General features: G+C 37.1%; 1 long non-coding RNA gene across 1 annotated transcript; it reads left to right on the top strand.

Moving 5' to 3' along the window:
- The first annotated feature begins 4,295 nt into the window (after positions 1–4,295).
- LOC140166427 (uncharacterized) lies at positions 4,296–11,577 on the top strand. The gene is made up of 3 exons (XR_011860859.1): positions 4,296–4,441; positions 9,124–9,258; positions 10,721–11,577. It is a non-coding gene; the product is annotated as an uncharacterized lncRNA (long non-coding RNA).
- Positions 11,578–27,615: the final 16,038 nt, after the last annotated feature.

Genomic DNA, 27,615 nt, shown 5'->3' with positions numbered 1-27,615 from the left:
CATTAGGGAACCAGGAGGGGGGGGGGGGAGTGTTAAGTTTTAAATGGAGAAACAAGGGTGGAATCCGAAAATTTTGAGCGAACGAAAGGGGGGGAACGCGAATTTTTTTTCGATATTTTTTCCAAAACGCCCATTCCCCCCTGCCGTAAATAACGACCGGTCCCTTAAAAGTAACAAAAAACGTTTCATGTTTAGTGTGCACAATTGGGGATGAGGCTATCATTTTTCTTTTTCGTTCATAGACATGTAGACGGAACGTAATGATTTCGGCCCTAAAATTTCACCGGGATTATGAGAAAAATGTGAGGTTTCTTCTGATGCCGAAATTTCCATTCTGAAAGGGAAAAGTGTGTGGGTGGGTGGGGAGGGGGGGGGGTGACGCTGTCACACATCATTAAATGTACCAACATTTGGGTAATTTTGTCTGAAACAGGCGAGAGGTGCCGGGCCGGGGAAGGAGCATTTTTGCCAATGTTGTTAACATGTAGTATTCCCCTGGACTGTCGGTACACATGGCCCTGGGGACCATGATTCTTGCACGGGGCACTGACGAGAACCGTTTTGTTGAAGGGCATACTAGCTGGGGTGGAGTAAAAAAACCTGCAAAGCAGTCTTCGTACATATTATGTTGTATAGTTGAACGTGGCCTACGTCAATATATGGGCGGCCACATGGGTCAAAAAGGGTCTAAGACTAAGAAAGGGATGTAAAATCCAAAAAGGGGTCTAAGACTCAGAAAGGGGTCTAAACGCAGAAAGGGGTGTAAAATCCAAAAAGTAGTCTAAAACGCAGAAAGGGGTCTATACACATCAGAAAGGGGTCTAAAACTCAGAAAGGGGTGTTAATTCAAAAAGGGGTCTAAAACTCAGAAAGGGTTGTAAGATACAAAATAGGGTCTAAGACTCAGAAAGGGGTCTAAACACAGAAAGGGGTGTAAAATAAGAAAGGGGGTCTATAACTCAGAAAGGGGCTAAAAACAGAAAGGGGTGTAAAAAGAAGAAAAGTGGTCTATAACTCAGAAAGGGGTCTAAACACAGAAAGGATATAAAATACGAAAAGGGGTCTAAAACTCAGAAAGGGGTCTAAACACAGAAAGGGATGTAAACTAAGAAAAGGGGTCTATAACTCGGAAAGGGGGCTAAAAACAGAAAGGGGTCTAAACACAGAAAGGGATGTAAAATAAGAAAAGGGTCTATAACTCAGAAAGGGGGCTAAAAACAGAAAGGGTGTAAAAGAAGAAAATGGGTCTAAAACTTAGAAAGGGGTCTAAACACAGAAAGGGATGTACAATAAGAAAAGGGGTCTATAACTCAGAAAGGGGTCTAAACACAGAAAGGGGTGTAAAATAAGAAACGTGGTCTATAACTCAGAAAGGGGTCTAAACACAGAAAGGATATAAAATAAGAAAAGGGTCTAAAGCTCAGAAAGGGTCTAAACACAGAAAGGGATGTAAACTAAGAAAAGGGTCTATAACTCGGAAAGGGGGGCTAAAAACAGAAAGGGGTCTAAACACAGAAAGGGATGTAAAATAAGAAAAGGGGTCTATAACTCAGAAAGGGGGCTAAAAACAGAAAGGGGTGTAAACGAAGAAAAGGGGTCTATAACTCGGAAATGGGGCTAAAACAGAGGGGTCTAAACACAGAAAAAAAAAAAGGGATGTAAAATAAGAAAAGGGGTCTATAACTCAGAAAGGGGGCTAAAAACAGAAAGGGGTGTAAAAGAAGAAAATGGGTCTAAAACTTAGAAAGGGGTCTAAACACAGAAAGGGATTTAAACTAAGAAAAGGGATCTAAAACTCAGTAAGGGGTCTAAACACAGAAAGGAGTGTAAAAGAAGAAAAGGAGTCTAAAACGTAGAAAGGGGTCTATACACAGAAAGGGATTTAAACTAAGAAAAGGGATCTAAAACTCAGAAAGGGTGTAAATTTCCATAATGGCTTTAGAACTCGGAAAGGGGTCTAAACGCAGTAACGGGATGTAAAACCGGCCGAGAAAGGTGTGCGTCTAATCGGTGTATAAAAATTCAGAAACGGGTGCAAAACCATAAAAGGCGTCCAAAGCTCAAAAGGGGTGTAACATCCGAATAGGGCTCTAAAACTGCGATAGGGCTCTAAAACTGCGAAAGGGGTCTCAAACTGCGATAGGGGTCTAGAGAACTTAAACTATGAGAGACGACACTCAAAAGTACTGAGTACGGCTAAATCCTCCAGTCTTGAATACTACGGCATGTTTAGCCGCCATATTAGATATTTGGCGAGTGAGAGGCTGAGTCACACTGTTGTCAGCGTAATTTTTTTGTTTTGTGTGATCCCAAACAAATTAGCAGGCAAATTATATAATTATATTGGCCATAGAATTCCTGAGCATGAGCAACGTAGTATCCGTCTATCTATCTATCACATCTTTTTTTTAAAACTATAAATGTTATTTGCTAATAGTAAACAAAAGCTATGGATTGAAAACATCGTCAGCCTTCTACACTATAATGAATGATATTGCCTATGTCATTTTTTGTAATTTTGAGAACAAGAACAAAATGTGGTTCAAGCATGCATCAGTTACGTCATCACCCTATTTTGGATTATTCCCTTTCATTTGTATCATTATCATTTGTTCTCAGTCCAAAGATTGGTGAATAAATATGTTCAAATGCATGCTTGAACCATTATTTTGTACTGTTCTCAAAATATAAAAAATGACTTAGACAATTCGTGTAGCAGGCTGACGAACTGTATTTTGAGCACCGTCGGCCTTTAAAGTTTACACGGGAGAGGTAATAAAAATGAAAATAAATAAATACATGATTAAATGAACAAAACAGACAAATAATAAATAAATAAATAAATAAATAAATACAATTAATTAATTAATTAATTAATTAATTAATTAATTAATTAATAATTAATTAATTAATTAATTAATTAATTAATTAATTAATTAATTAATTAATTAATTAATTAATTAATTAATTAAGAAAGAAAGAAAGAAAGAAAGAAAGCAATAAAGAAATAAAGAAAAAAGAAAAAGAAGAAAAAAGGAAAAGATAGAGAGAAAGAAAGAAAGAAAGAAAAATAAAGAAATGAAGAAAAATGAAAAAGAAACAAAGAAAGGAAAGAAAGAAAGAAAGAAAAAAGAGAAAAAGAAAAAAAAAGAGAAAAAGAAAGAAAAAGAAGTAAATAACTAAATAAATAAATAAGTAAATAACCATGGTATTAAGAAGGGTTCATTGTATTTAGTCACTTATTTTATTGTTTCTAATTTTTGACAAATTACCAACCATTTTGGAACATCTGTCAAATTTTAGGAATCGATAAGAAGCAGCGATTTATGCCGGGTAATACTCAGGGAGCTAGGACCACTGTCTGTGCACCCCCACAGGACCAAACCAAACCAACTTTTTTAGGTTCCTGAGATGACCCCAAAACATAATGGGGATGTTCCCAAAAATATAAACTGGCCCCCAAGGGGGGTAAAAGGTCATCGAACTTTGCATAGGGTCAAAATTTTATAGTTTGTATAGTTTGACATATCTAGGACGTATTGTTCTTGAGTTATAACCAGTAAGATCAAAGGTCACAAACAACAAAGTCTCCGATTTTGCCAAAAGATGTGTCAAATTGTTCGTTTTGGTTAAACAAATCAAATATAAGGATAAGATTGTAAATTTGTAATATCTTGGATGCTTCGTTACTAGGTAACACAGCAAAATAGGTAAGTAGGCCCTACCATTGAGGCCTATTGACCTTGACCTATTTTGCTGTGTTACCTAGGTACCGGTAACGAAACATCCAAGATGGTGCAATCCTATCCTTATTTGATTTGTTTCATCAAAACGAACATTTTAACACCTTTTGGGCAAAATCGAGCACTTTGATGTTTTCGACCCCCCAAAAAAAAAAAAACGTGACCTTTTGGTTATAACTCAAGAACGGTACATCCTAGATAGGTCAAACTATACATTTTCTGAATCCTTTTTAACACAATTTGAGCAAGTTTGAAATTTTGACCCTATGCAAAGTTCGATGACCTTTACCCCCTTTGGGGCCAGTTTATATTTTTGGTTATATTTTTCTGATTATGTTTTAGGGTCATCTTTGGAACCTAAAAAAATTGGTTTGGTTTGGTCCTATGGGGGGGGTGCACAGAAAGGGGTCCTAGCTCCCCGAGTATATTACGGAGCACTGCCTAATACCTCAAACGGGGTGAACATCCCGTTTGGCGAATTTACCGAACTGGTCGCGCGACGTTATCCTGAGAAAAATTTGTTCGTTCGTAGAAGACCGGTCAGTGGGATATTGAAATGGCCGGCCGTGTGTCCGATTTATTATCATGTTATCGTCTACGACTGTGGAAACTGGCCAGAAACTGCAAGTTCGTGTTAATCCCGTCAATTTACGAGTCTTAGTTCATCATCATTCAGACTGAATCAGGAGTAGAACTAGGTAAGCTTAAAAATACTTGTTACTTATCATGCATCCCTGGTGTTAGCTCGTTCACGTAGCGTTTTCGTTGTCCCACTGGCCTACATATTGCCTGGCGATCGGAGTGTTATCGTCAGAGCACCTCGGACTACCCTGGTGTATATATACATGTCACTGCTGTAGTAGAATTGAATTGAAGAATTCCAATTGAATGAACGCAGCTTTCAACATCTGCACTCAATCCAACCGCGATCGTATATTGCGTATTTCAAACTATTGTAGCAATATTTAGGTATCCCAGGCAAACCTTAGTTAACACATTTGCTAGTCAGCGAAATTCGCCGAGACCGGGGCCCAAACACAATGCATATTTACATAGAAATTTGAATTTTTTCGAGAATAGGTCGGTGAAGGAAACCTACATAAATATTTTTTTTATACTTCACTTGACCCAAATATATGATTTTTTATGGTGATAATCAAGTCGCACATGCAGGGACTGCCTTTTGAGAAGAGCGAGAGCAATTGCTCTCTACTGCTCTCCTTAAATCCGATATAGGAGAGTGATTTTTAGCTCTCCTTAGTTGACCATTCTTTCCTTACATTCTATTGTAAATGCTCTATACAGCTCTCCTTGAAGGCTCCCAAAGAGCTATTTTATGCTCTCCTGCAAATTCCAAAAGACAGTCCCTGCACATGGAATTATAGAGGGATTTTTATAGCAGTTCCATTAAAAAGCTGCTATCGCCATGAGACTAAGATCTAGAAACACCCCGAAATGCCGTTTTGGTGAATTTTGCTAGCTGAATCTTTTTGATGAAAGTCAGTATTTGACAAGATGTAACTTTGCTACGGAAAGTGCTATGAAAAAAAGGTTTTCAGTTTTGGCTTTGTTTACTCAAGGGCTTTAATTTGTATAAAATGATGCAATTTGATGGCAAATTTGAATTCACCTAGCATACCTACAATATTTCCAACATATTAATAAACTGGGGTTATCACACCCGTACCCATGGCTCCGTACCCGTACCCAAACCCATGGCTCCGTAATCGTACCCGTGGCGTAGTCCCGTACTCACACCTTCTTTTGGCTTCAGACCCGTACCCTTGCTCGAGAAGTCTAGCCAAAAATGTGCTCACCGATAGCTTCACATTCTAGGCTAGAGACCATTGCATTCAAAATCTAGTCGGATTCGACTTCTGATTGGAAGTCCAGAAGTAACACAGTCGATCACAACAGGCGATCGCATCAAAACTGTTGCTAAAAGTACACTTCAGCAAAATTTTAAATCTTGCTCAAAAGATACCGTTGACTCATCAAATAACTTTCATCCAAATTTCAACATTAACAGAATAAATAACCTCCGGAGCAAAAAAGTGCACCGCTGTCCGACCGAAAAATGATAGCAATGTACTCTAGCATTGAATGCGTAACTATCATGTGCAAATTGAAGCTAGAGTTCTCGAGCAACCGCTCCCTGTACCCGTGGCTTCGGACCCGTACCCGTACTCATGAACTGGGACCCGTACTCATGGCCGGGACCTGTACCCATACCCATGGGTACGGGTACCATACAGTACATGGCTAAATGCATGCAGGAAAGTGAGAGTCAGACTGAGCTAGATCTACTCTCACTTCCCATTCATGAATCCCACTGCACTGTGAGTCCTACATGTATATCATAATCAAAACAAATCTAGGTTACATGGGATGGGGTTGGGTGGGGAGTAACACATTAAGCCAGATAGCCAGTGCCCTAAATTTTAGCCTGGCCCAGGGCCATGAAAAAGGTAAATATGGTCATGGCTACACAGAATGTGTATGCTACATACAGTGTAGATACCTACATTGTGACAGCCTCCAGCCTGATGTGCACACTTTATGCCACCCATATACATAAAAGTTACATGTCGCATTCAATTGTACAGAAAAAAAGCATCAAACTGAAAAAACCGGGGGAAAAACATTTCAAGAAATTGTTTTTGTGGTGAATTTCAAGTTATCGTGTTCATAGCTTTTATTCATCATTTTAATATTCCCCATCGGAATAAACTCCCCTACATGCACAAGTGCACAAATGAAAAACTACATGTGACTGGTGTTAGCAGTGAACACTTTCCGCCATGTACTTGGGATCACAGATTCTGTGTTGGAATAGTGCATCTGAGTCACATCCATGGTCACATGAATAGAGAGTTCCTGTACCTGTAAACACTGAGAAATTTATGATTTCTAGGAGCTTATCTATAGGTTAAGTATTAATAAATATTGGATATAATGATCCTGATGTAGATAATTAATGATAATAATTATATTAAAGGGGCATTTCGTGATCCACAGCCTCATCCCCCCACTTTTCTCAAAAAAAAGTTGAGATTTTTATATCACTGGAAACCTCTGGCTACATAATGTTTATGTTCAAAATATTTCTTGCAAATTAATTCGTTTTGCAAAGATATCGTGAAATTTGAATTTCGTTCTGGTGCACCAGAACGAAATTACAACGCATTGTCTATAGAGCAGTGTAATACACATAATCATGCATAACTCGCATAACGCATAAAATCGGAATCAACTGAAATTTTGGGAATAGGCTTTTTCGTGGATATGTACTGAAAAATGTCATAAAAAGAGGATGCTAGGATCACGAAATACTCCTTTAAGCTATAATTGGATATAATCTGGTGTGTGCCAGGGATGTGTGGATGTGCATGAAAAGCTTTGGAAAATTGACAATTACCGTATTGGTCCGAGTATAGTCCCAACAGTTTTTTAGGTGAAAATTTTTCACAATTGGGGGGTGGGATTCAGTGGTTGTACTCTCTCTGGAATTTGATTGTTCCAAATGAAGCATCTGCATCCAAAATTGGCCCAATTTTGACTCAGCAATTCTCCAAATTGACTTTATTGTAATGTAACATTTCAAATTTGTGTGCGCCAAATATAGTTTTCACTGGGACAAAATTGAAACATACAGCCTCAGAGTAAACACTGGTGGGATTATACTCAATTTCAAAAAAAAAAAAGTTTTTTTTTTTTTGGTTTTGGAGTGTCCCTACTTAAATAGGCAGTCGTACCATAGAGTTAAATGCTTTGACTGCCATAGAAAGCAGTCGAAGACATTTAAAATTGCCAGTTGCACTTGCAGTAAATTATGCAGTCATGTAGTTGAGCCTGGGAAAACAAGTATTAAACTAGAACAACTGTGCCCTTTGCAAGGGCACGAGGTAAATTAGGTGGATGATTGTGACGATCTGATCAAGCAGCAATACTGTGCTGGATAAGATTAATTTTTAAATAAGACTGTTTCATTAATTGTAATTTTAATATACATTGATCATGGAAAGCTGCCATTTTGAAAACTTGACCTTTGACCTCTGTATGACCCCTTAATGACCTTAAATGAATTTAAAAATATTTAAAACATGTTTAAAATGTCATAAGGATCATTGCATTTAAATTTCAGCTCAATTGGAACATTTTGAAAAACTTGACCTTTGACCCCTTTATGACCTTAAATGAATTTTAAAATATTTCTAAAAGCTTTAGAATGTCATAAGGATCATTGCATTTAAATTTCAGCTCAATTGGAACATTTTGAAAATTTTGAACTTTGACCCCTTTATTACCCCTTAATGACTCTTAAACTTAAATAGATTCAAAATAGGCAGTCATATGGCATGTATGGAAGACAAAATAGGCAGTAAATAATTTAAGATCTACCACCAAATAAATCTGGGTATCATCAGCATATATATGGTATTTTACATTATGCTGACGAGTGCAGGGAGATTCTTCCTGGTTGAAGGTATACAGGGATGTGCCACGGTTTTGGGGTACCTTTTCAGCGATTTTGGTATATCCATGAGTGGAGACCAACTGACCAATGCGCCCAATTGGGTGCATATTGTGTTTTTGTGGAAAATTGGTATACTGGGTGGCAAAAACAGCTACCCCCGGTATAAAAAGTACACATTTTTTCAAAGACCCCCCTCCCAGTGGGAGTGCTGTACCTAAAATAGACAAATTTGTTCAAAGACATTTTGTATTTGGTATTATATAACTCATGCAAAGTTTCTTGTCATTTGATTGGCCCACTACTATGAAATTTCTGCTATTTTTAACGGCCAGCTCTTGCACACCGCGTCTGTGCAATAGTCATTTTTCCATTGCACGGATGCGGAGTTGCCATAGCAACGCTGTCAGACGTCTTGAACGATATAGCGTGAAGTTTCCCTTTGACTTGCTAATAGGTGCGGTGTTGCTTCTAAAATAAATATCGCATTTAGATATCTTTTGATTTATTTTGTGTTCCTGGTGATTTATAAAATTAAGTGGAAGCAATGGAACTTAAGATAATGAGTTTGAATGTTTTTATTTGTTCAATGGAAAAAATATTTTCATTCGGTGAAATATGAACTGTTTCATTCAACTCGGTAAAAGCCTTGTTGAATGGAACATTCCATATTTCACTTCATGAAGATATTCATAGCTTTGAACTCGGTAAACATTCAATGCTTGTATACTAATCATTTACTTTAGGCTAGGCCTCCCATGTAATTTTGGGGTAGGATTCTTTTATATCATGATTATGGTAAGTACAGCAGGGAGTTCAGCCCAATTTCAGAAACCTAAAAAACATGTTTGTTCTTGTAAAATGTTGCCACATTTTAAGATCTTATTTTTGAATTTTCATAACTAGGTTTCAGTGATGTCAACTTGAAGTGAACTGTACAGTTACAGCAACTACTTTCAGGAGATGTTCATTGTTACTTCAAATCATGGTGTATAGAGAACTCAACCTAACTGTGAACCTGACTGCAACATCAAAAATCTGGTATGTACAATGAGCTTAGTAATCTTTTTTTTATTGGTTAATAAAAGGATTAGGCCACAAAGGTCTAATGTAAATGAATGTATACCTCACTTTAAATGGTCTATTGAAGGTCCAGAATACTTAGTCATTGATCCCTGTCTAGGTTTTCACAAGTTGCACTTGCAGCTACCTACTTGCAGCTGAATTGTACTTAGCTCTGTATATATTATATGCAAAAATCAAATGTGCTAATTTCAACATAGTCATATTATTTCAACTTTACTGGATAATAAATTGAGTATCATAAGGCATTCAAATTTCATAAGAATCATTCTTTTTCTAACTTACCAATTTGGGGCCTGGAGATAGAAAGTTAGGGCCCTGTGATAGTAAAAACTTGGGTCCGACTTAGTAATTTGGGTCACTGACTTAGTAACTCAAGGCCCAAACTTAGTAACACAGGGCCCCAACTTAGTAACTCAGGGCCCCTAGTTACTAAGTCGGGCCCTGAGTTACTAAGTCTGGGCACAAACTAATAATTTGAGGCCAAAACTACTGAATCGGGCCCAAGATATTTTTTTCTTTCCATGGCACTTTGTGGGCTCAGCAGGGTTTACTTTAACGCACAAAACATGTGTATTTACGCGTTCAGGCACTTTTCTGACTCCTTCAAATCCATATAGTCCCAAAGTCCAATGCGTACAAAATCTTGAAAACGTACGCGTTCAGATATTGCAAGATTTGAATAGAGAAACACCCGATATTGTGCATTTATTCTCGGCTTTTGGCATTTAGGACCTACTCCCGATATGTAGGGCCCCATCAAATTTTGTCAGCATCGATCCATGTATGTTTTAGTGATTGCGAGTCTCTAAAATTGCATAGTGTCAGTTTGAAATCTTGCTTCTTGCAAATTGGGTTCGGTCCTTTTTTCTGTTTAAATGATGCACCAAATATGTCTTCAATTGGACTTTAAATGTCTTGAAGTATAGTGAATCCAGCACCTTTTGGATAAAGAATAAGTTTATGGTACAAAAAACTTTGCCATTTTGAAGCTAAACTGTTGAAATATGGTGCAAAAGTGGAATAAATTTGCACTTTGGGGGCTAAAATGGCCAAATATGAGGATAATTTGGTTAGAAACCTACATACAGGCGTCAACATTGGAGGATGGTTGTATGGACCATCCCCATGGCAAAATATTGGGGAGATCCCCCCCCCCTCTGGATCTACGCCTATGGCTCCAAAAACACACATATTGTTAAAAATGTCTTCAAAAATAATATTATAAAAATACCCCATGAGCAATGTTTTTGACTCCTTCAGATGAAAAATTTACAATTGAAAGGGTCAAAAAATGTGAAAATACCCCTTCAGCAAAATGCTTAAAGAAAACCCTGGGGCTCAGTAGGTTGTTCAATTTAATATTGGTGAGAAAAATGTATTTAAACATTTTTAATTGATATTTTGGTTTATTTTACAGATGAAATTTGTACTGGAACTGGAAGGAACCACCTGCAGCAACACAGCAGCAGCAAGCTAAAGCAAGAGAAAGATCGAGATGATGATAGTGATGATATGTGTAAACTTCCAGGATCTGTGGTGTAAATCACATTTAAATTTGAGGGAAAAACAATTGACAGAAAAAGACAACTTGTCAAGAACATGGCAGGTAGGGCCTACATGTAGGCCTACCTATCAGACACTAGTAGACATCACCTGCTGAATTTGACCAACGGGGTTCTTCAAAACATTTTGTGCAAGGATGTGCCACTGCTACACAGACTAATGGATGCTGACATTAAAAAGAAGCACCAAAATTTGCCTAAATTAGGTGCTTTTAAAATTTGCAATATAATACACATTTTATGGCAAATGATTAAAAATTGATATACAACAGTCCTCGAAGTAAACTTTCCAAATCTAATGATATGTACTTAAAGTGTATCTGTATGTAACTGGGATGAAAAGCCGACGATCCATTGAAAATTTTGACCGTTTGTAAATTTGTATTGAAGATATGGATTTTTTTTCCCAAAACACAAAAAATTAGGTCTTTTTACGTAAAAATGTATATCTTCAATATGAAAGGTCAATATTTTCAACTGATCGTCGGCTTTTCATCCCAACTACATACACTTTAAGTACATATCATTAGGGACCGTTCACAAACACTTGTAAGGGGGGGCCTGATGCAAAAAAATTTCATCACAAAAATTTTTCGGGGCCCCCCTTTTTGACATGAATATTATGGGTCAACCCCATAGAAAAAGCATATAAACTTAATTTTTCCAGGAAAATGTGTAGTCATTTTTTCAAAGCCCCCCTTAGGAGGGTTAAAATTTTCAGGGCCCCCTTTTTTGCATCAGGCCACCCCCCTTACAAGTGTTTGTGAACGGTCCTTAGATTTAGAAAGTTTACTTTCAGAAATTTAAAAAATATCAAATTTTAATAATTTGGCATAAAATTTGTATTATATCGCGAATTTCAAAAAATCAAAATTATTTGATATCAGAAGGATATTCCTCATATCCAGAATGGGGGATGGGGGGAATTTTGTGTTATTGATTTTAAAAAAGAGAGGAAAAAAATCAACAGGATTCAAAGATTAAAATAAAATGAACTAATTTGGTGAAATAGATATATAGTCACTGGCTGGCAGTAATTGCTCTACAAGGTACCTGAATCAAGTGTCATTTAGGGAAGAATTATAATGGGTTCATAGCATTATAGGGCAATATAGGCCTACATGTAGCAGTCTGGTCTCTTGGCTTTTACCCATCCCCATCCCAAAAATAATTATTTTGAGGGAAACCAGGGATGCTTTAGCATAAAAACGGACGAGTAATTCTTCCCTGCCTGGGCAATATAGTGACTTGTGGTCATACTACAGGAAAGGTAATAATGCACACAAAGATTAAATGGAGCTGATTCCTGCTTCGCATATTTCATACAAAATCTATTTTCTTTTCAGTTTGGACACCTAACTTTCTAGGGAAGCATTTGGGATTCTAAGTGAAGATAGAACTGCCAGTTAGCTAACTTAAGGGGGTACTATACACTGGCGTGTCCAGGATCTTTTCCTGCGGGGGCTCAGCCCCTCTTTCAGATTTATGTGGGGGGCTTAATGGCTAAAATCGCCCAAAAACGGCTGATTTTACATGATTTTTAACAAAGTGCGGGGGGCTTCAGCACCCGAAGCCCCCCCTGGACACGCCACTGCTATACCCCTGTCCAATTTTGTGCCTATTGTTGCATTTTTCTCAAAAATTATAGCACATTGGTGACAAGTAAGATATTTATATTATAGGGGCCAGGACTACAATTACTGTACTGAAAATTCAGCAACTCAAAGCAAATAGTTATTGATTTATTGATCAAATGTTGGTTTTCCCTCATTTTTTACTGTAACTCCACAACTGTTGTCTGTGCTGGCTGAAATAAAATGTCCAGTGCAGTAGTTGTAGTCCTTGCCCCTATAATATACATATCTTACTTGTCCCCAATGTGCTATAATGTTTTGAATTTGAGAAAAATACAAAATGGGCACAAAATTGGGCAGGTGTAGTACCCCTTAACAGCTCTATGAACATGATGGATATTAACTTGTCCAAGTTTGTCTTCCCTTTAAGCTTCAGATCCAAACCATTGATTATCCTTCCCTAGATGAGTGGCAATCTTGAAACTCTGCTACAGAAGAATTTTAATTCTAAAGAGCTAAACAAAAGCTGAAAACAGCTAGCAAAAAGCTGAAATCAGCCAGCAAAAATCTGTAATTTGGAAAGATCCTATACTTTTGTATGAGCAAGTTAGTGTACCAGGTACAAAAAAGTTGAAAATCAAAAACAAAAAAACTGACCTCTCACACATCCTGAAAATAATAAATCACAGTCCTGAAAATAAGAGCCTGGAGGTGTTTGACAGTCTGAGTCTGTCTCCTCTTTAAACCGTTAGTCCTTAGATGCAATTCAGTGTCCAGACTGTACCATCTAAGGAAGGATTTCATGTTTAAAGGGAAGACAGAATTAGAACAATTAACTTACAACACCTAACAGTTGATGGGCGTAGATCGGGGGGGGGTAAATCCCACAATATTTTGCCAGGGGGTGGTCCATACAATCATCCCCATGTTGATGCCCCCCCAATGTATTTGTACAATAAACTTATTCTGTTGTCAAAAGGTGTTGGATTCACTATGCTTCAAAAGTTTTTTTCCAACCCTATCTACGCCACTGATTAAAAGTTTCTGGGGCTGACAAAATAATACTCACCTATATTCAGTCAGAGAAGGGAGGGAACAAGAAACTACACATAGATAGCAATCAGCATAACATTTTCCATTTTGGGTCCATTTTGATTCCAGTAGAGGAAGAATCTGGGGAAGGCTGTGATACACCGCGGTAGGGTGTAGGAATATTTTCTGGAAGAATAGACACCCCTGTCCTAAATCAACAAAAACATTGAAAGACAAAAACACCTTTTAATGTTAAGTATGCATATTCCACTGGGGCGCATCAAGCGGGTGGACGAGGTCCATGGGCTACGTCCCTGATCTTCAGAATAATATACTGCCAGTAAAATTTGTAACAAATCAATGTTCACTTGTTTTAGGTGTTTACTGTTACATTCAACTTTGGTGTATTTTTGGTTTGAATCATATGCTGATTGCTGACCACATGTTGGAATACTTTGTGTGTGTTTTGGCACCATGTCAATCAAGTTAAAGACACTGAATAAGAAGTTTACATAATATGTGTTTGTTTTCGTGGTGACGTGTGCATTATGTCATGTGTTAGAAAAATAAAGTGACAATTACCAAATTAAAATGTATCTATGTGTTTGTTTTCAATTCATGGTGACTGGTGTAAGGACAGATCAATATTGGACTCAATTAATGGGTGAGCTTTTTTTAATGGAACGGGGTGATCGAACATGAAAAAAAAATAGATATACGTTTGTAAAATTTATGGGGAAAACAATTTTAAGCAAAAAATGTCGATGTTTTTGAGCTAAAAACAATTGAATTAATAAGTTGCCTCAAAAAAAATAATGGGTTCCTTTTGTGATGCTTTATTAAAATATTTCACATTCACCCCTTGCACTAACAATGGGTGTCAAATTTGACATCCGGCAAATACGGTCACCCCTCTACTGCAAGGATCATGATTCACGACGACCTGTAAATTTTGTTTCTATTTTAGCTAAATTTCTCATAAAGGATCGTTTACCATTTAGAAAAAGGTGCAGGGCCTATATTTATCTCAAGAGCATTTATTTCGAGAGCATAGTATTATTATAATAATAATAATACTTAATAGGTCTATCTCCACGATACGGGTACGTTTCTTTTTTTTTGTGTGTTATTTTTTATTCAGTGTTTATTTCGCTCGAAATTATCGGCTATCTACAGTAGACAGCAAAATAATTCATAGTCTCCACCGCGGCCGGTTTAATCCTACTCACTCCATTATTACCGGCGGAGGAGGAGACTATATGCCACTCTCAGCCTGCCAAAAATTGTTTTCCCCCTCTCCCCTTGCATATGCCAAATTTTTGGGATCTCAATTTACAAACCTTAATAATCTAAAAATGATACATGTTGCGGGCGCAGGGAGCAGGAAAATTTGCATAAACGTTTCCGTATTGTTTTCCTTTTACTTAGCTTTAAAGGCGCCCCTTGAATGTGTACCCAAAATTGCTTGCCCCCCTCCTCTCGGCTTGCCAAAAAGTCCCCCCCCCCCATTTTACCCTTCCCAGGGCTCATTGCACAGCCCCTAAGCTGATTTAAAAAGGGGGTCATCGGGTGGCAGATTTGCCTCACTGGAAAAATGGGGGTCTATTGACAGGCACATGACACGCACCAATATTATAGGAGTGCCCCCTCCCCCGGAACAACGGTTTGAACGAGTATGAAGGGTAGGCCAACAACTAAGCGTAGGCCTTAGTAAAATTGCACCAAGCCGAGAGTGCGTTGACCTTTGCTACATTTCTGCTGATGCATAGCGTCGTAACTAAAGGTCCGGCACAGATAGAGCAAACTACATTTTAAATTGGGATATATATTAATTAAAAGTTTATATTAAGGGAAGGGTATGAACGTTTGGACAGTATTTATTGTGGGACATTAGAGTACATCAGACATATCGAATTGCATTCTGAATACGAAGAATCGCCTTCTGATATCAAATAATTTTGATTTTTTGACAATGTAATACACATTTTATGGCAAATCATTAAAAATTGATATTTAACAGTACTCGAAGTAAACTTTATAAATCTGATGATTTCTACCTAAAGTGTATGTAGGTGGGATGAAAATCCGATGATCAATTGAAAATTTTGACTTTTCGTATTGAAGATATGGATTTTTTTCCCCCAAAACACACACAAAAATTAGGTCTTTTGGGGAAAAACATCCATATCTTCAATATGAAAGGTCAAAATTTTCAATTGATCGTCGGCTTTTCCTCCCAGCTACATACACTTTAAGACTATATCATTAAATTCATAAAATTTACTTCGAGGACTGTTATATTTCCAAAATGTGAAAAATATCAAATTTTAATAATTTGTCATAAAATGTGTATTATATCGCGAATTTCATAAAATGAAAATTATTTGATATCAGAAAGACATTCTTCGTATTCAGAATGCAATTCGATAGGTCTGATGTGCTCTCATGTCCCACAAAAAATGCTGTCGAAACGCTCATTTCAGTTCCCTTAAGGGGGTACTACACCCCTGCCCAATTTTTTGCCTATTTTTGCATTTTTCTCAAAAATTATAGCGCATTGGTGACAAGTAAGATATGTATTTTATAGGGGCAAGGATTACAACTACTGCACTGGAAATTTCATTACAGCACAGACAACAGTTGTGGAGTTACAGTCAAAAATGAGGGAAACCAATATTTAATCAATAAATCAATAACTACTTGCCTTGAAATGCCGATTTTTCAGTGCAGTAGTTGTAGTCCTTGCCCCTATAATATACATATCTTACTTGTCACCAATGCGCTATAATTTTTGAGAAAATTGCAAAAATAAGCACAAAATTGGTCAGGGGTGTAGTACCCCTTAATGAAATATTATTCAACATCAATTATGGTCTAAAATATTTTTGATCCCCCCTTCATGTCTAAAAAAGAAACCACAAATATATTATACATCATTAACAGTGGCATAGATTTCTTTTTGACATTGGGGTTAGAGAACCAGTGAATCCAGCACCTTTTGCCGCCAAAATAAGTTTGTGGTTTGTGGCAAAAAATTGTCATATTGAAGCTAAACTGGTGAAATATAATACAAAAGTATATGACCAAAGTATTTATGAACACTCCCTTAATAATATTTTTATACAGTATTGAAATGCCCATGTTTCCATTTTTCACAGTTCCCGAATTTTAATACTCCGAAGAGTAAACCACTGTTTCGCTTTTTCACAGTTTTAAGTTTCTTTACTCCGAAGAGATACCCCTGTTTTCATTTTTCACCGTTCCGAGTTTTTAATACTGTACTCCGATTAGATACACCTGTTTTCATTTTTCACCGTTCCGAGTTTTTAATACTCCGATTAGATACCCCTGTTTTCATTTGTAACCTTTCCGTTTTTATAGTACTATACTCCGATTAGATACCTTGTTTACAAGTTTCACCGTTCCGAGTTTTTTCCCTTTCTGTGTTTAGACCCTTTTCTTCTTTGACATCCCTTTCTATTTTTAGCCCCCTTTCTGAGTTATAGACCCCTTTTCTTAGTTTACATCCCTTTCTGTGTTTAGACCCCTTACTGAGTTTTAGACCCCTTTTCTGTATTTAGACCCCTTTCTAAGTTTTAGACCCCTTTTCTTATTTTATATCCCTTTCTGTGTTTAGACCCCTTTCTGAGTTTTAGACCCCTTTTCTTATTTTACATCCATTTCTGTATTTAGACCCCTTTCTAAGTTTTAGACCCCTTTTCTTCTTTTACACCCCTTTCTGTTTTTAACCCCCTTTCTGAGTTATAGACACCTTTTCTTAGTTTACATCCCTTTCTGTGTTTAGACCCCTTTCTGAGTTTTAGACCCCTTTTCTTAGTTTACACCCCTTTCTGTGTTTAGACCCCTTTCGGAGTTTTAGACCCCTTTACTTATTTTACATCCTTTCTGTTATTAGCCCCCTTTCCGAGTTATAGACCCCTTTTCTTATTTTACACCCCTTTCTGTGTTTAGACCCCTTTCTGTTTTTAGCCCCCTTTCCGAATTATAGACCCCTTTTCTTACTTTATATCCCTTTCTGTGTTTAGACCCCTTTCTGAGTTAAAGACCCCTTTTCTTAGTTTACACCCCTTTCTGTGTTTAGACCCCTTTCTGAGTTTTAGACCCCTTTACTTATTTTACATCCTTTCTGTTATTAGCCCCCTTTCCGAGTTATAGACCCCTTTTCTTAGTTTACATCCCTTTCTGTGTTTAGACCCCTTTCTGAGTTTTAGACCCCTTTTCTTATTTTATATCCCTTTCTGTGTTTAGACCCCTTTCTGAGTTTTAGACCCCTTTTCTTATTTTACATCCATTTCTGTGTTTAGACCCCTTTCTAAGTTTTAGACCCCTTTTCTTCTTTTACACCCCTTTCTGTTTTTAACCCCCTTTCTGAGTTATAGTCACCTTTTCTTAGTTTACATCCCTTTCTGTGTTTAGACCCCTTTCTGAGTTATAGACCCTTTTCTTAGTTTACACCCCTTTCTGTGTTTAGATCCCTTTTTGAGTTTTAGACCCCTTTTCTTATATTACATCCTTTCTGTTTTTAGCCCCCTTTCCGAGTTTTAGACCCCTTTTCTTATTTTACATCCTTTCTGTGTTTACACCCCGTTCTGAGTTATAGACCCCTTTTCTTAGTTTACATCGCTTTCTGTGTTTAGACCCCTTTCTGAGTTTTAGACCCCTTTTCTTATTTTACATCCTTTCTGTGTTTAGACCCTTTTCTGAGTTTTAGACCCCTTTTCTTATTTTACGTCCCTTTCTGTGTTTAGACCCCATTCTGAGTTTTAGACCAGTTTTTGGATTTTACACCCCTTCCTGTGTTTAGACCCCTTTCTGAGTCTTAGACCCCGTTTTGTATTTTACAACCCTTTCTGAGTTTTAGACCCTTTTTGAATTAACACCCCTTTCTAAGTTTTAGACCCCTTTCTGATGTGTATAGACCCCTTTCTGCGTTTTTAGACCACTTTTGGATTTTACACCCCTTTCTGCGTTTAGACCCCTTTCTGAGTCTTAGACCCCTTTTTGAATTTTACACCCCTTTCTTAGTCTTAGACCCTTTTTGACCCATGTGGCCGCCCATATCAATACGTGGGTTGAATTTGGACCTGAACCAAAAGTCTCGCAAACACCACAATATAGTTGTTGGTTTGTCAGCCAAATAGAGCCTGATTTTTCATCTTTAAAAAAAATAAATGAGCCATTTAATATAATCAACAATGTATCCATTCGTGCATGCGATCATATATCATGAAAAGTATTGAAATAAAAGAAGCTATGCGACATTTCCACAAAAACAACGAAAATTCTGAATAAGAAAAAGGATCGGCAATAACAGAGCGTAACAACAATAACAAGAGCGGTTATCGCACAAAAGCTGAACCATGGTTCTTCGGCAGTAGATTGTGCATGTGGTAAACCATTGTCGGGGGGAGTAGTCATACCTTCTTGGGATTTTGAATATGAAAAGGACACAAAATAGGAATATTGACTCGAGTCTTATGAGTGTCACCCCGGTTGGGGAATTATTTTTATTATATTCTTTACTTTTTTTCTCGGGGGGGGTTACACCTTCTTATAATAGGGTTTCAAGATATAAGATATGAAAAGGACCCGGGTCTTATGAGGAGTGTCACCCCCATTGGGGAAAATTTAATATATTTGTTACTTTTTTCTCTTTCATTTAACACCACTAACACCACTCGGGTGGTCATACCTTCTTGGCATTTCGAGATATGTCCATTTCACACCAAAAGGCGAGTCAGTATAGTAAGGGAGTGTTCATTAATACTTTGGTGGTAGGCCTACATGTAGGGTTGGAAAATGACGCAGGTCTTTCAGGTACATACTGTAGGCCTATAATACACCAAGTATAGCACACAAAACATTGAAAACAACCCAAGTATATGAATATCGATAACTTGTAAGACAAGACAATTAAGACAAAAAGAAAGCAGGCTATTAAAAAACAATTTTTTTTTTTTTTTTTAAATTGGTTGCGGGATTATTTTACTGGGAGCTACTGGGTATGCAGTGTTAAGGATTTTTCTAAAGAGTTCCAAAAGAACAGGACCACACGTTGGAATGGAATGACATGATTGGACAGGGGCGGCGCCAGGGTATTTTGATAGGGGGGGCAAATTTTTTGTAGGGAATTTGTTATGCGGCGCGACAGCGCTGCCCGTCGCGCTTGCGCAACGCAGGGGGGTGACTGAGGGGGGATGTGCCCCCCTCAGAATTTGGAAAATTTTCAAAATGAAAACACAAATGGAGCCATTTGATGCACAATTTTCACCCCTTTTAGGGTCATTTATTTATTTTCTAACCGCATACCTGTGGGGGCAGAGAGAGGAAATCTCAAGACACTGGTTGTGCAAAATTGGGAGGAATTCACATGATTGTTCAAGAAATAAGAGCAAAAAAGAGGAAGGTGTTGGTGTTAGAATATGGAAATGGGTTATGCAAAAATGAGGAAATTTACAATTCATTACCAGAGGAGGTATCCAATACAATTTAACAGGAAAAAAAGTTGGGTGAAGGCAGGTGAAAATATATCTGAGGAAATTGATAGAGATGCAGCAATAACGATTTTATGGGAACAAAAGTCATGAAGGAATTAAGTGTATCAATACTAATGCCAGTGAGGAGAGGATGGCATGGATAATATTGAGGAAATTGAGGAAAGAAGAATAAAGGACTGAACAAGTTGTGCTCCCTCTGACAAAAAATGAAAGATGAAATGGGGGGGGAGGGCAAAGGAAAAGAAAGGGGAAGAGGAGCATGTGTCCCACCAAAATTGACTTCAAACTAGTGTAAAATACCAAATTTTTGCGCGCTGCACGCGCATATTGTCCTCATACTCATAAAGCTTTTTTGGCAGCTCGAAGACTTAACATATTTTATGTCTGGTATGATTGAGGAAATCTTGAGCCTAAACACCTTGCTCCTGAGGAAGAAATCACAATTTGCACCCCTGCTACTTTTCTACTACAAATAATCTGCAATATAACTAATTTCATTTTGGGTTGGGTGCCAGTGCATATTGTCATCATGCAGCAAATTAGACCTATAGGGGCCTACGTGATACCATTAGATGGATAAGTGTAAAGGTTAATTTTTGCGTGTCTTCTGATTATTTTTGAACTTGGCATTGAATCAGAAGTCTATACGTCAATTTACATGCAAGACTGCAACGGAATTCGCTGACAAAACACATAACGACTACGCACGTCAATTTCGATGAACACCAACAATAGCTAACAAGTAACAATAGAAAATCCGGGTTGAAATTGTGCAAAACAAAGTTGTTAATAACAAGTTATATTTTAGCCCTATGCCTAAAAATGATTTGGTAAGTCAGTGTCGTCTGCCCGGGGTCGTCTGCTATTGAAGTGATTTCAAATCCAGGGTTCCCCTTTCTACCTTCTACGACAGTACTGAAAAGATGTGATTCCAGGGTGTCTCTTTGTAGCACACCTACATAAGTACAATGTCATGGTTCATAAACTTAGTTTTAAACATATAAGACACAAAAGCCAAAATGTTTTCAGGCCTTCTATATTTTTCTGAATTTCAAGTTGCAGTCAACAATTAATGGTTAACAGATTACCCTTAATCTAGATCTCACTGAAAAGCGGTATTTAGGCCTACCTGAATATTGTCAAAACGCCAGGGTGTTATGTTTCTGTATACGAAATATTTAAACAAATTTTGCAACAGAAATACACTGTCAAATGAAATTTCAACATGAATTTTACTCCTTGGTTCCCGTTTCTCAGGCCCGTAACCAAGGAGGGGAGGACCCCCCCCCCATCGTCAAATGCCCCAAAAGTCTCCTTTTGACCCAAAAAGTCCCAGTTGCGAGAGTAGCGAGCGAAAAAAAAAAGTTTTTTTTAATTGGTCAAAAAAGGTCCAAATTGAAAAAAAAATCCACTTTTTCAAAATCACCCCCAATAAATCCTGGTTACGGGCCTGCCGTTTCTCACTTTTTGACCTGGGACTATTTCATTATTCATTATATATTCCTAATTCCTTAAAGGGGTACTACACCCCTGCCCAATTTTGTGCCTATTTTTGCATTTTTATCAAACATTATAGCGCATTGGTGACAAGTAAGATATGTATATTATAGGGGCGAGGACTACAACTACTGCACTGGAAAATGTGGAAATTTTATTTCAGCACAGACAACAGTAGTGGAGTTACAGTCAAAAATGAGGAAAACCAATATTTGATCAATAAATCAATAACTACTTGCTTTGAGTTGGTGAATTTTCAGTACAGTAGTTGTAGTCTTTGCCCCTATAATATACATCTTACCTGTCACCAATGTGCTATAATTTTTGAGAAAAATGCAAAAATAGGCACAAAATTGGCCAGGGGTGTAGTACCCCCTTAAATTCATTGATTGCAAATATTAATGGTAGGAGTCAGCACGAATATAACATGCCAATATCAAACACATGTGAAGTGTTTATTCGCAGTTTACTGCGTATCAGAAGCATTTTGAAAATAAATTGCATTCATTTAATAATTGCTATCAGTTGCACCCAGAGGTGCAAAAATCGTATTTAGAAATTTTCTTACACCAAGTTTCTAAACATGTTTGATTCCTCAAATTTCAAGACAATCATGTGTTAAATTCCTAAATACAAGGCATCAAATTCCTAACGTAGTGCAAGAGTGTTAAATATCTAAACACACTTTTGCAGTGTATGTGTATTGGATAAAAACACTATCAAATATTTATGTGTAGGGGTGAACCCCGTTCCCACACACACCCCCACACAGCGGCCATGTGAAAGATGGATTTTTAATGTCACAAAAAACAAAAGATCCGCCAAATTTGCGCATTCAACGCTACGATAATACAAAATGTTAATTTGAGATAGACAGTGACATTCATACACACAAAAATTAAATATTTGCAATTAAAAACTCGTGTTTTTGAACGATTCTGAATTTTATCAATGAAAATGCAGCGATGACGTCATTGGGTTAACGATTTTCCAACTGCTGATTGGTTGATTGCGTCACTGTCTGTGATCTGTGCATGCACGGTACGGTCCGTACGGAATGATTTTTCGTATGGGTAAAATACACTGTGCCCCAGCAAGGGGCTTTGACGATGGATTCCACCAAACATGCATGCCAAAGGATCTAAGGTGGATCCTTGGACCCCACCCGTTTGAGCTAATAACATTGATAACTTGCCAGTAAAAATAGTCCTAAACGCCCTACAAGTGAGAAAAGAGTTTGACTGCAGTATTTTCCCCTCTAAAATCAATATGTTAGACCTTCGGCCAAGTTGCTTTTTTATTCAAATTTTATTCAGACATATTTTGCACTTTGGTTTGCAGATTAAGTATTGCTATTATAATGAGTGTCAAGTGTCCAATCAGGTAAAGTCAAAAATGACTAAAATGCATGATTTTTAAAAATCGCCAAAGCCATGAAAGCTGGAGAGGGACCAGCCCTCCACCCTTCCCCGCAAGCTCGTCATAGCTGGTTGATCATCGAGACTTTACATTTGCCAACGTGCAGTGACTTTTTTCTCTTAAAATAGGCCCCTGGGTGTGCAATACTTTCAGAATTCAAGGTTTTGCTGGTCTAAATTGATCACAATAGACTAAAGAGAATGCTATAGCAAAATTTTAAAGTGAAATTTGCATCATTTTCTGCTGTTCTTACATTTAAATTTGCCATCACTGAAATTTTCAGAAAGCAGTCCTGTCCCTCTTTATCACTTTGGAAAACCCGAAATGAGGGACAGTCCCTCAAAATGAGGGACAGGGACAGTTGGCAGGTCTGTATGTATATTGCAAGAGTTCCAGGTTCCAGGAACGGAGTTTAAAAGTCCCAAAGTTGGTGTTAGAGGTCCTAGGGAATAAGGTAAGGGGTAATGGAGATGGAGTTAGGGGTCCCCGCGTTGCGGTAATGGGTACCAGGAAATGGGTTAAGGGTACCGGGCATTAGGTAAGGGGTACCGGATGTGGGGTTACCGGTACCAAAGATGGGATTAGACAAAAGGTTCTAGGAATGGAGTTTAAAAAGGTCCCATAGTTGGTGTTAGGTGTCCCGGGAATAGGGTTAGGGGTACTGGGGATGGAGTTCCGGGTTTCCAGGTTTGGCGTTAGGAGTCCTGGAGTAAGATACTTAGGGTACGAAGGATATGGTTAGGGTGCCAAGGGTGTGGTTATGGGCTGGTCCGAGTACATCAAATTTAGCCAGAACATATCAGGTTATGGGCCACTGGGCAGTGGATTATTATTATTATTTATTCTTTCTTTATTGAGGGTAATACTGCTTCAGTGACAAGCACTGCTTTTCAAGCAGGCCCTCATTGTATACATGTTATAGCAACAAAATATATTACGATACACAATATTTACAAAAAATAGCATACTAATATACTAGTATTACAAATAAGTATAATGGTATCATCAAATACAAGAAAATTATAAATACCATGATTCAAAATACAGAAATACAATAATTATATTTATACAAAAAAAATAAGCAAGCAAATGAACAAAATGTAGATAAAGACAGGCCTAAATGTCTTTAATTTTTGACTGAAATTGGCCTAAAGTCATATTTTCCATCTGCGCTCTTACTGTCGGTGGCAAAGAATTCCATGCATAGGCTGCCCTGACGTGAAAAGTACGTTGACCTGAATTTGATTTAAATTTTGGAACAATCAATGTATTAGAAGTATGATTTCTAGTTATATGATTATGGTTATCATGAACAAAATCAAATTGAGAAGATAAGTATGATGGATATTCGTTCTTTAAACATTTGAAAACAGTCATTAATAGAGTATTATGCCATCTTTGATCAAGTTTAACCCACTGCAATGTATTCATTAAATCATTAGTTGGTGTCCTTATATCTGCTGAGAGAATTATTCTAGCTAAATTATTATGAAGTACCTGAAGCCTATTATGGTACTCTACACTAAAATTTGACCAGACCATGCTGCCATAATCAAAGTGGGGAATAACAAGAGCATTTGATAACATTACAGTGGTTTTATATGGAAGGAAATATTTTATACGTTTTATTATACCAGTTCTTTTGGAAATAGTTTTACTAACATTATCAACGTGAGCTGACCAAGACATCTTGCTATCAAATTTTACACCTAGATATTTAAACTCATCTACTCTTTCAATATCATTGTTGTTATATAATAAATGTACATTGTTGAACTTTTCAAGCATTTTGTTTGATTATGGGTTCCGGTGTTGTGTTAAGGGGTCCCTTGGATGGGTCTAGGGGCCCCAGGGATGGGTAGTGCTACTGGCCAGGGACGGGGTTAGGGGTACCAAGAATACAGGGTTATGTGAACCGAGGAGGGTATAGGGTAGGACATTCGGGTACTAGTACGGGATACATGTTATTGGGTATAGATATCAGAGTACGATGTACGTTTAGCAGGGTAGGCCTACAGGGTTATGAGTTAGGTACCAAGTTAGGGGTGATCGGGGTAATGATTAGGATTACGGGTTCGGGTATGAGTATGGGCTGGCCCCGGTACATCAAACGTAGCGGGAACATAATTATTATTATCATATCCAGATGAGGAGGCATGAAGACATTTAAGGTGAAAGTTACAGATTTTAAATTCAGGAACTATTTTAAAATAAAATGTTATCATAGAGAGTGAATTATAGGTAAGCATTGGAATGTGGGGGTGGTGTGGTGTGTATTTGCAGTGTAGTATGGAGTTTGTGTATCTGTTGGTATATTAATTAACATGTTATTTGCTTAAACTTATATTTTATAATGCTCATTGTATGTATAGAGGAAATAAGTTGAATTTGGCGGCCATTTTGAATTTTGGCGGCCATTTTGAATATCACAATCGTCAATATTAGTGCATACATGTCATAAATAATATCCTAGGCCTAAAACAAAAAATTGTATCAATAAATTCACAATGGGAAGGGTCAGTTTGAAATATATTGGCAAATTATTGAAAAAATGACCGCCATTTTGAAAAACAAGATGGCCGCCATCTGCTGCATCTGGATTTTTGTAAACATGTATAAATATGTTACTTGGGACCCAAACAACATGTTGGGATAGGTGGCACATTGTCTTCAAAAAAAGGCAATGGAATTTAGTTTGCTGCTTGACTATTAGCTGAGTGCAAAGACGACTTACAATAGAGGTTATCCGTGTTCTATAAGTTGCATATCCTATCAGCGACTGCTATACCTTGTTTAGGACTTTCAAAAGAAGTACCTGCATGAGCAACCATGACTGTTTCAAAATAGCCCGCCAAAGTCATGCAGGTAACTCCAAGGTCATGCATTGAATTGTTTTGAATAAGGAATACTACGGGAATCAGCGCCTTTTGTTAGAAGTCATACATGAGTAAAGTGGATAACCTCTATTAGCAATTAATGGAATGAAAGAGTACTGTCAATTATGGGATTTAAAAATTAATGCTTCCATATCAAAAATTCTTGTGTTCTCCCGGGGTAAAATTAGAAACAAGCCTGTCATTCTTTTTGGTGATGACGTGTTAGAAGTAGTTGATGATTATGTATATTTGGGTGTTGTATTCAATTACAATGGTACTTTCAATAAAGCAATTAAGAGATTGTATGATATTGCAAACAGGGCAATGTTTGAAGTCATTAAAAAGGGGAGAGCAATGTTTCTTGATATAGATACTCAACTCAAACTCTTTGATTCGGTTGTCATACCAATTCTTTTATATAGCTCTGAAGTTTGGGGATATTCTAACAGTAATATGATTGAAAAATTACACCTGAGATTTTGCAAAATTCTTCTGAGAGTCAAAAAAAGTACCACTTCTAATATGATTTATGGTGAGCTCGGCAGGGAACCATTAATTAACAAAGTGAATGCAAGAATGATCCAATACTGGTTTCAGGTTGTCACTATAGTGATGAGTCCAAGCTCACTAATGTTATTTATAATGTTATGTACAAGTTGAATCAACAAAATTGTGTTGACTGTAAATATTGAGTCGGTTTTAAACAATCTTGGATTAGGATTTGTATGGTTATTCCAGGGAACAAATGTTAGTAAATTGTGGCTTAAACATTTTGTTACTAAAATTCAAACTGACCAATTTAAACAAAAATGGAGTTCTGAAGTTTTTAGCTCCAGCAAATGTTCTAATTATAAATGCTTTGAAATTGATCCTACTTTTGAAAATTATCTCAATGATTTACCATGTAATCTTCGTATTATATTTACAAAATTTAGATGTAGAAATTTTAATATTCCAGTAGAGAAAGGTATTTTAACATTCAATTAGATTCTAGAACTTGTAATCTATGTAATTCCAATGATATAGGTGATGAGTTTCACTATTTGTTTACATGTAATTATTTTAGTAATGAAAGAAAAAAAAGAATTAAGGAATATTACTATTGTAATCCATCTACCCACAAATTGTTTGATTTGTTCAACTCAAAAGGAAATGATCTTGTTAATCTAGTTAGATTTTTGATTCATGTGAAAAAGAATATATAATCTTTCTTCCCAATATTACTCAATTTGCTCATGTGATATGTTAATTATATGCCAGTTGTTATTTGATATACCATGTTGTACTTCTTATAATTTTCATGTTTATGTACATGTACCTTTTTGAAGGTTTTTCGTACAATAAAACAAACAAACTTGAAACAGTAAAACTTCAAATTTTCAAAACAATTCAAATTTTGATGACTTTTGACAATTTTGTACCAACTTTTATAGGCCTATATGGGTGCACACCAGTAAATAGCTCCCATTGACTTTGTGTACAAACAGGGACGGGAAAACGTCATTTTCTTGACTCCAGAGCGACTCAGTTCTTCAAAACTTACCCTTTCTGCAAGTTGAAGGTCAGATGAAGACATCCATTGTAGAAATTATATATATATATGGAGTCCAGCATTTTTTTCCAGAAAAATGCCGACTAGATCACCCTATAGCCCATGCAGCCTACGCCACCTTACGAATAGCTTGGTGTTTCTGAAATGCAACACATTTTGAAAGTTTAGCGAAATCGTCATAAAAAGTCGGATCCTGCTCATTTTTCACAGACAATCTATATATTTTCCAGGCCTAAATGAGGATTAAATATGAATCAGGGCCTAATAGTTGGGTTTTAAGCC

The sequence above is a fragment of the Amphiura filiformis genome, chromosome 12 (assembly GCF_039555335.1).
Source record: "Amphiura filiformis chromosome 12, Afil_fr2py, whole genome shotgun sequence".
Classification (NCBI taxonomy): domain Eukaryota; kingdom Metazoa; phylum Echinodermata; class Ophiuroidea; order Amphilepidida; family Amphiuridae; genus Amphiura; species Amphiura filiformis.
Note: the sequence above shows the minus strand (reverse complement) of the source record. Positions and strands in the feature narration are given on the sequence as shown.